Consider the following 9,930-nt stretch of genomic DNA (forward strand, 5'->3'; position numbering starts at 1 on the left):
AGTACCAGTACCTGGAGTTAAGTCCAGTACTTGAGTAAATGTCCTCAGTTCCAGTCCACCACTAACTGATTAATAAACTGAATGTGGATCTGTTGTTTCCCTCCTGACCTCCAGGCGGCGGCCTTCTTTCATTTTAAACTTTTAATCTGAAAAACCCGGACTGGGAGGAAGCGGAAGTCTCGTTGTTTGACTGGGATGTGTGGCTGGCGGCGGGATAGCTGTGCTGTTTGTTGTTAGTGAGTTTGAAGAAGACAGAGCTCCAGGTAAACCCGCACACACTCAGCTAAACACTTTAAGAACTGCTCTTTTACACGGCACTCAGAGACAAGAGAAGACAGAGCTGCGCATGCGTTAGCTTCCCATTCGGCTGCTTAATGCTAACGGAGCTGAGCAGAAGCTAGCTAGCTCTTTCATATGGCTCTTTGTAGTTTAGCTTATTTAAAGCTAATGGACTTGCTCTTACTACTTGTTGTCTGGAGTTTACACCTCCAGGGTTGAAAGCACTTAACTGGAAGTCTCTTTGGATAAAAGCGTCAGCTAAATGACATGTAATGTAATGTAGCAGGCTAGCTAGTAGTTCATATTCATGTGTTGTTGCATCAACGACGCTGAAGTTAGCTTCCCATTCGACCCCCGTTTGTTTTGGAGGGAAACGTTCCTTTGTTTGTTGTTCTCTCTCTCTCTCTCTCTCTCTCTCTCTCTCTCTCTCTCTCTCTAACAAAGAGAAAAGATAGAAAGTATTAGTATGTGTGTGTCTGTAGAAAGTATTAGTATGTGTGTGTCTGTAGAAAGTATTAGTATGTGTGTGTCTGTAGAAAGTATTAGTATGTGTGTGTCTGTCAGCTGCTCCCATTGTTGACCTTGTTCTAAAATGGGAGAAAGCCAAGCCGTTCTAAATGTAGTGGAGCTTCATTCTTTCTGAGAGCAGAAGTGTGGCCGACTTTCCCTCTGATCCAAACAAACAGACCGGAGCTGAACACAGATGATTATTACCGAGCTGTGGAGAGGCTCAGGAGCTTGGAACTTGTTAACCGGATCTATCTGATTATTGATCAGCTCCCAGTGGCAAATTCCCTCCATACGCTTGGTTTGGAAAGTGTGTGTGTGTGTGATTATGGTTACGGTAAACAGATGTTTAAAGTGAATGCTGATTGTGTTACCTTCAACATGCTGCCTATTCCAGTGTTAGGGGCGTAATATGTCATCCATACACACATACACGGTCTATGTTCACGGTCATACACAGTTGGTCTGAATGAAATACACCCAGAATTTTAACCATGACCTTACTTCCTGCTTACTACTGGAAAATAAAATAAGTCAATAAATAGAATTCAGACTGTGGACTGAATATTTACACTGGATTTAAAGCCATGTAAAAGGGTTTGTAGCTTTTGTGTATTTGTGAACCGTCTCGGCCACCGTAGCAGTGTGAGGGGAAACAGCTCAAGTTGTGTTTGTTAACTACAAAGTAGTATCATGTGTTTCTGCAGTAACAAGATGATATATGGTAGAGTTAGTCTCAAAGAAAACTAAAACTGCACCGATGATATGGAAAGATTTCAGATTTGAAGCTGAGTGAGTGTTAAACCAAAGAGGTTCCTATAGGAGGCTCACTGCAGGTTAAAAAAGTCCTGGCTTAGAGGCACATGGAGTCCTCACACTCTCATTATGGACATTTATCACCAGTCTCACTCGGCTGAGACAAGTGGGACACCTAGTGGTGAAATTCAGTTTACCGGTTTGGTCCATTCTTTGGCTTAAAGGTGCCCTGCCACACAAAACCGGTTTTACTTGCATTTTTTGAAATATGTTAGGTCCATATGTGTTTGTGTTATGTCGTGAATGTGAAAATGAACTGCTACATCCTCTGTCAGCGGATACTGATAGCCAGGCTCTCATTGGCTAGCTGTTAGCCAATGAGAGGTAATCTTATTGTAAGCTGACTCTCTGGAGTAGACAAATGCATTTTAAATCTATGAATTGAATAATTTGCCTGCTGAGAAACCAGTTTCAGACATTGACATTTGTTGGGGGAACTAACCTGCACACGCATTACATATGGATCTGAAAGTTCTCATCCCGTAAACCAGATATTTAAGTCTGTAAACTGTGTGAAAGGTTGAGAGTGCAGGCTAGTAAATGCTCTGTTTTTGGTCCACTTCCTGTGTTTCGTAAAAGTGGTGAACTTACAGCTCGCAGCACATTAATCAGATATAGTGGGTAGCTTTGGTTTGATATCTAGTTTCAGCAGAATCACTTGTTATTGAGTTTCCTGTTAGTGAAATGCTCTGAGTGAATTTAAGCTGGGCTTTTATTGTGAAGGGTAGACACCAAAAAGCCAGCGTTATGGTAGTGTTTGTTTTTACCTTTAGATTTATTCCCAGTTTAATATAATGCTGTTTTCTCCAAACTACTCCGAGTTCATGTTGTAGCTAGGAAGGAGATGGACCAGTTTTCCAGCCGCTGCTTTGAGTTGTCAGCCTTTTGTTTTAGTTGTGTGTGGATGGGAGGAAAACGAGAGGAGACAGCAGCTCCTGAATATCTCTGGGGGCTTTGATTTGTCCTGAACAGAATCCAGAGTGAGTCCAGCAGCCCCAGTGGAGATCTGCTGGATCTCAGGACCAGAGAGGAATGGAGGAGGACAACCAGAACCAGGAGCAGCGGAGCACCGAGGTCCCCAGAAGACCAGCAGCAGACTGGGACTCTGATAGCAGCCATGTTCAGGTCAGTGTTCAGGACACAACAACCACTCTAAAGTAACCAGGCTCCGTGGGTCATCCCTTCATTCTGTTGTTGGAGATCAAATGTGGAGAAAGGAAGTTGTAGGAGCTGATTGAGTTATTGTTTTTTTGTTCATAAAATGTCTGTAATATACATTGTGACCACTTGAAACCCCTTTATCAGCATCGCTGTGACTTCAACAAAACTGCAGGGCTGACGTAGTTTACTCCGTCTTCACCTCTGTGTGTGTGTGTCTGTGTGTGTGTGTGTGTGTGTGTGTGTGTGTGTGTGTGTCGGACCTCTGCTGTCTGTTAATATGCAGAGAGGACAGATAAGCTTGCGCTTAAGGGCCCTGTTCATGTGGCACAGACATATTAATTGCATTTTGTGTCTGTTAAGAGGCACAAAGGAACTCTAAAACTTGCCCCAACAACTGCCGTGTTAGCTCAGGGGACGCTTGGACACGTAGCTGCAGCTTCTCCGTGTTGCCTGCTCTGGTTCAGGTCGGGTTTTTTTCTATCGAAAGCACTCGCGTAGCTATAGCGATCAAGATCAACGTAAAAATGTTCTGGAATTCTCCTTTTTAAAGCCTCTCTCACGGCAGCTCCCTGGTACCTCATGGGCTCGACGCTCTTGATCTTGCTCTCCCACCTTGTTTCTGCCCACATCTTTAAAGTGATGCTCACATGGGTCTTCAGTATGGTCCATCTTTGGGTTTCTTTTTTCTTTTTGTCTGTAGCTTTAAATGCTATTGAGGAGGAGGGGGGGGGGCAAGGTGGAGGGTGGGGTGTGGCCTTGACCAACTGCCACCTTGCTTGTTTGAAAGCCATGATATCTCTCTTTCTCATGGGTGGGCCAAATTCTCTGGGCGGGCAAAGCAGAGAAAGGGGAGGTAACCTTTCTCCTTATAACCTCATAAGGAGAAGATTCCTGATTGGCCCATCTGAGCTTTCATTTTCTCAAAGGCAGAGCAGGATACCCAGGGCTCGGTTTACACCTATCACCATTTCTAGCCACTGGGGGACCATAGGCAGGCTGGGGGAACTCATATTAATGTTAAAAAAACTCATAAAGTGAAATTTTCATGCCATGGGACCTTTTTAAAGATTTTTATGGCAAAATTCCATTAATTTCTATTGAGAGCCATGAATTACAGACAAAATATGCTTTAGGTTCAAGTAAGATCCATGTATCACACTGTTTAACATCCAAAACTCATTATTGCTTCATCCACACTGATCATAACAACACATCAACATGGCCTTCAACTGAAGACCATTACATCACAAACTTCAAACTGACAGAACACAACCATTACACAGTCTAGTTCCCCATCGGGCCCATATGACCAAGTTGAGGCATGCGTTTTCATTCTGAGTGCCTCCATGCTGCATGTGTTAGAGCAGACTGTCACTGGACATCCGGTGATACACAGGGATGAGCTTCTTATGAATCATTCAAAAGGCCAATATTTAGAACATTGGAGAAAGCAAACAAAGTAGACTAAATAGTTATTTGACAGAGTATCTGCACACTGTTAGAGATACGAAGAAGAGACGGATCCTGACTAAATACAGGCTCAGTGACCACCAACTGGGTCAGAGAGACGGGCTCAGTGACCACCAACTGGGTCAGAAAGAGATGAACATCCTCCTCCACTGGGAAAAAGTATTTTTGAAAAAAATAGCCAAAAAAATAAAACTTCTCAAAGTTAACACCAGAGAAGAAGCTGGTAGTTCTCCTAGGAGAGGTGACAGCAGCTCCACTGACAGCTAAATATGGCATTTTATCATCTGCTGTCTTGGTTTGTAATCCCGTGTTTTCTTGCTAATGACAACTAATTTTGTCTTCTCTGAGATGATTTTTAAAGCACTTCTTAAGACATTCTGAACTATCGCAGAAACTACTTTCACGATTGGTTGGTAATAAAAAGGAAATGACCATATTTGGATCTGACAGCATTGCACAGGAGAGAAGCTATGTTTCCATCGACCCGTTTTTATCCGAATTAAGTGATATCGAATGAAAAATGCCTTATGGAAACGGTAAAATCCGACTGAATTTCATGAATATCGACTCAAATGAAATACGTTCGGTCTCATCGGATTTTCTCTTGATTGATATACGGCTTATGCGATAAAACGCTGATGGAAACGTTATTTGCCGAATAAATAATCAATTGCGATTAAGTTTTAGGTCATTTTATGTTTGCAACCCGCAATGAAACGAAGAAGAAGAAGTTTCAGTTCATTTCCGCCCAGTATTTCCGCTCTGTTTGCAAAACAAAAACAGATGTAAGTGGACAAACGAGGAGACGAGATACTTTTTTAATTTAATTTACCAGAAAAATATAACCGCTATTTTAGATAGCAAAAATCTAAGGAGCTCGCGAAGGAAATGACCAACAGTTACGACAGGGACATTAAACGCTTAACTTGAAAAAGCTTAACGTGGTTTAATGTATCTAAACAACGATGATCATCACCAGATTTATCATGGTTATATCTTGTCGTGAACACTTAAGCCTGTCAAAAAAACTAAATCGAAATCCAACGATTCTAGAAGTTATCTCACGTTAATATTTTCTTCATCAGTGGCCGTATTAATATTATTAATATGGTGAGGAAAAAGCTTAACGTGGTTTAATGTACCTAAACAATGATCAGTGATTACCAAATTTCTCTCTCATATTGCTCCTCATAACCACTGAAAACTGTAAAAAACTCGAACCCAAAGTCCAATTATTATGGACATTATCTGACATTAAGCGTTTATGCAGAGCCTATGGAAAAAGCTTACGTGGTTGAATGTACCTAAACAATGATCAATCGTCACCAAATTTCTCTCTCATATTACCCATCATAACCACGGAAAACTGTCAAATAATCTAACCCAAAGTCCAGTTATTATGGACGTTATCTGACATAAAGCGTTTTTGCTTCACAGCAGGGCAGCGGAGCGGCTGGGGGTTGACTCTCCACGGTTCTCATTGGCTTTATAAGTCCTAATGTGAAAAAGCTTAACGTGGTTTAATGTACCTAAACAACGATCAATCATCACCAAAAAAAATCCTCTTCTATATTGCTCATCATAACCACTTAAAACGGTCAAATCTAACCCAATGTCCAAATATTATGGATGTTATCTGACACATTAACGTGAGATAACTTATAATCGTTGAATTTCGATTTAGTTTTTTTTGACAGGCTTAAGTGTTCATGACAAGATATGACCACGATACATCTGGTGATGACTGATCGTTGTTTAGATACATTAAACCACGTTAAGCTTTTGAAGCTACCTAGAATGTCCCTTACGACAAGCCGTGGGACGTCCTGCGGAGTAAATGGAAGTCGCTCAAACAGCGATACACTGCTCAAAAAAGGGAGTTGTCTCGCAGCGGTGCCGGAGGGAAAATATAAGGCAAGTTCCACCTTTTTGATGAGCTGGATCAGATCCTCAGCCAAAGGCCCATCGGAGCTTAGGCTATAGCTTGGCTTCTAATATTAACAACTACTTTTTCTAGCAAAACTTTGTTTGCAGAAGTTTGCTTGAATCTTGTGCGATTCAGTGCAAAAATGAATGGGAACACCATAAAATGTCTCAAATCAATTCGATATACCAATTTAATCGCAAAACAGCATGTGACGTCATTACGCACAGGTTTTTATTCGCTTTAAAGCTGTTTGATGGAAACACACTTTCACCAGCTTTATTCGCATGAGTTTTTTTACCGAACTTCAGATAATTCGATTGACAAGTGGATGGAAACTTAGCTTCTCTCTCTCTCTAACAAAGAGAAAAAGATAGAAAGTATTAGTATGTGTGTGTCTGTAGAAAGTATTAGTATGTGTGTGTCTGCCAGCTGCTCCCATTGTTGACCTTGTTCGAAAATGTGAGAAAGCCAAGCCGTCCTAAATGTAGTGGAGCTTCATTCTTTCTGAGAGCAGAAGTGTGGCCGACTTTCCCTCTGATCCAAACAAACAGACCGGAGCTGAACACAGATGATTATTACCGAGCTGCGGAGAGGCTCAGGAGCTTGGAACTTGTTAACCGGATCTATCTGCTTATTGATCAGCTCCCAGAAGCAAATTCCCTCCATATGCTTGGTTTGGAAACTGTGTGTGTGTGTGATTATGGTTACGGTAAACAGATGTTTAAAGTGAATGCTGATTGTGTTACCTTCAATATGCTGCCTATTCCAGTGTTAGGGGCGTAATATGTCATCCATACACACATACACGGTCTATGTTCACGGTCATACACGGTTGGTCTGAATGAAATACACCCAGAATTTTAACCATGACCTTACTTCCTGATTACTACTGGAAAATAAAATAAGTCAATAAATAGAATTCAGACTGTGGACTGAATATTTACACTGGATATAAAGCCATGTAAAAGGGTTGATGATAGAGTTGCACCGATTGACCGGCCGGTGACCGGAATTGGCCATTTTCACGTGCTCGGCCATGCCCGGCGACCGGCAGGTCAGTCTGACATTATGCCGATTTATGCCAGTCAACTGCACTCGAGCGCCGCATGATTAACAGCGCACTGCACCTCAATCAGTTGTTTATGAAATGTTATAAAGTCGTAATTATACACGGCTCTGGAGAGCAGTCTGCTCAGCCGCTCTCGCTCCCTTCTGAGGCTGAATAAGTGGAACATGAAAACCGCACTCACCTGGGTCCCATGTAATATGACTGCTACAGTTTATTGGAAAATAGCGTTGGGCACCCTGACTTTGATGAATTTACTGTTGATCAGACCCCAGATGAGACAAGAAGCTAACGTTAGCGAACGCTGCAGTGACTGTCCCTCTGCCTTTAACGTCCGGCTGCAAGAGACGCTGTATAAAAAAAAAAGAGAGATGCTGTATTAACGTTACTGTTTAAAACGCTTTCCAGGTTAGTGGGGATGCATACCGCTCCAAACATTAAAAACGTAGTAATCTTCCCCCAGCGTTTAGTTTGTTGCTAAACTGTGTGTAAAATGAGTGGTGAGGTTTATGTTTTCAGGTAACGTTACGGTTGACATACAAACAGGCCTGCGTGTGTGTTTTGAGAAATATCTTTATATTGCAAGGCTATATTTATTATATTAAGTTGGATATTAGATGTGAAAAGAAGGAAATGGTTCCAACATTGTACTTTAGATGTGTGAATTTCCCACACCACAAGTAATTTATATAGTTCTATTTCATAGTGATCGATTATCTATTCAAAAAATGTTCTATGTAAAATGTTCTATTAAAGGTCCCATGGCATGAAAATTTCCCTTTATGAGATTTTTTAACATCAATATGAGTTCCCCCAGCCTGCCTATGGTCTCCAATTGGCTTGAAATGGTGATAGGTGTAAACAGAGCCCTGGGTATCCTGCTCTGCCTTTGAGAAAATGAAAGCTCAGATGGGCCAATCAGGAATCTTGCTTGTTATGAGGTCATAACAAGCAAGGTTACCTCTCCTTTCTCTGCTTTGCCCGCCCAGAGAATTTGGCCAACCCATGAGAGAGAGGCATCATGGCTTTCAAATGAGAAAAGTGGCAGTTGGTCAAGGCCACGTATTGTTGACACAATACGTAAAGTGAGCTATTTAAATGAGCTGCATACATGGCTAAACGTCATTAGCTCTTACCAGTGTATCACCCTGTGTAACATTACTTCGTCTGCAGCAATACTGCCACAATCGCTCCCAAAACATCCCAGTTAGATATAAAATGGTGTAACGTTAGACATATTCTTTGTAAATCCTTACAATTATTCCCTGAAAGAATCAACCAGGCCTGCCTTGTTGCACCATCAAAACGTTTTTCTAAACATGCCATTTTCAGCGTCTAGATCGCTAGCTCAAAGTTGTTGTTTCCTGAAACGAACTGAGTTTTGCAAGGCGAGGAACATCTGGTGATGAACTGTCGTTGATTGAGGCTACTGTGCATGTAGCTTGTAGCTCCAGTTAATTACTTTTGTGGCTACATTTTAGTATTATTACTAAAATTTTAGTTATTTCAGTTTAAATGCAGGAGAAACCTCACACTCTGAAGTCCTATGGATTTGTCACCTCATCAGCCCTTGCATTTTCTCCATTCAAACAGAACATTTTAATATAGTAAAACATGGTCAACTATAATTCACTCCCACCTCCCATCAGTTCTTCTAACCCTTGTATCATTATCTCTGCATGTTTCCCCCTTGGGTGTACCAAAGGAGCCCTCAGCAGACGTCAAGCTGGCGACCGTAGCAGGAAAGAAGGCCGAGGAGGAGCAGCCTGCAGCACCTCCTGCAGTGAAGGAGGAGGAGCAGCCTGCAGCAGCAGTGAAGGAGGAAGAAGAGGAGGAGGAGGAGGAGCAGCCTGCAGATCCTCCTGCAGCAAAAGCGGCACCACCACCAGCAGCAGCCGCCGCTGCCACAGCAGCAGCAGTGAAGGAGGAGCAGCCTGCAGCACTTCCTACAGTGAAGAAAGAAGAGGAGGAGTATGTGGTGGAGAAGGTTTTGGACCGCAGAGTGGTGAAGGGAAGAGTAGAGTTTCTGCTGAAATGGAAGGGGTTCTCAGAGTAAGTATGAGTCTATAATATTAATACTTAGTGTTCTTGGTCCTGAGATGGATGGATAGATAGATAGATATAACCTTAAAAAATGGCAATAGGAAAAAAAGGAATAATATGAATTAGCAATTAGAGTGATAATGTATTGCCTAAAAACAAAGTCTGAGGAGATTTTCTTCTGTCTGCACTCACCTTTCCAGTGAGGATAACACATGGGAGCCGCAAGACAACCTGGACGGCCCCGACCTTATCACCGAGTACATGCAGAAACACAAAGAGAAGGAGGAGAAGAAGAAGGGCAAGAGGAAAGTTGTCAGTCAGGGAGACTCAGAGGAGCGAGGGAGCAAGAGGAAGAAGAAGGAGGTGAGTGAAGGAAAGAGGTTACTCCAGACTGAAGAGTCCCAGAAATCTAATCTCAATATTAATGAATGCACACAGAGGGTTTCACAAATGTCTTTTAGGATTTATATATAAAGACTCTCCACATTGCAATACGCACATACGTGCAAAATAGTAGGGGTGCAATGGATCACCAAACTCACGTTTCGGTTTGGATCACGGTTTTGAGTCACAGATCGGATACATTTTTTGGATCAGCGAAATAAAGGGAGGAATTTAAATGATTTGTTTAAAAATGTATTAATAACATAACAATTATAAC

General features: G+C 42.0%; 1 pseudogene; it reads left to right on the forward strand.

Annotated features, from left to right (window-relative positions):
• The first annotated feature begins 2,170 nt into the window (after positions 1 to 2,170).
• LOC120572754 overlaps positions 2,171 to 9,930 on the forward strand; it is a 572,223-nt pseudogene continuing 564,463 nt past the window's right edge.

Source organism: Perca fluviatilis, chromosome 14 (genome assembly GCF_010015445.1).
Source record: "Perca fluviatilis chromosome 14, GENO_Pfluv_1.0, whole genome shotgun sequence".
In the NCBI taxonomy this organism is placed as follows: domain Eukaryota; kingdom Metazoa; phylum Chordata; class Actinopteri; order Perciformes; family Percidae; genus Perca; species Perca fluviatilis.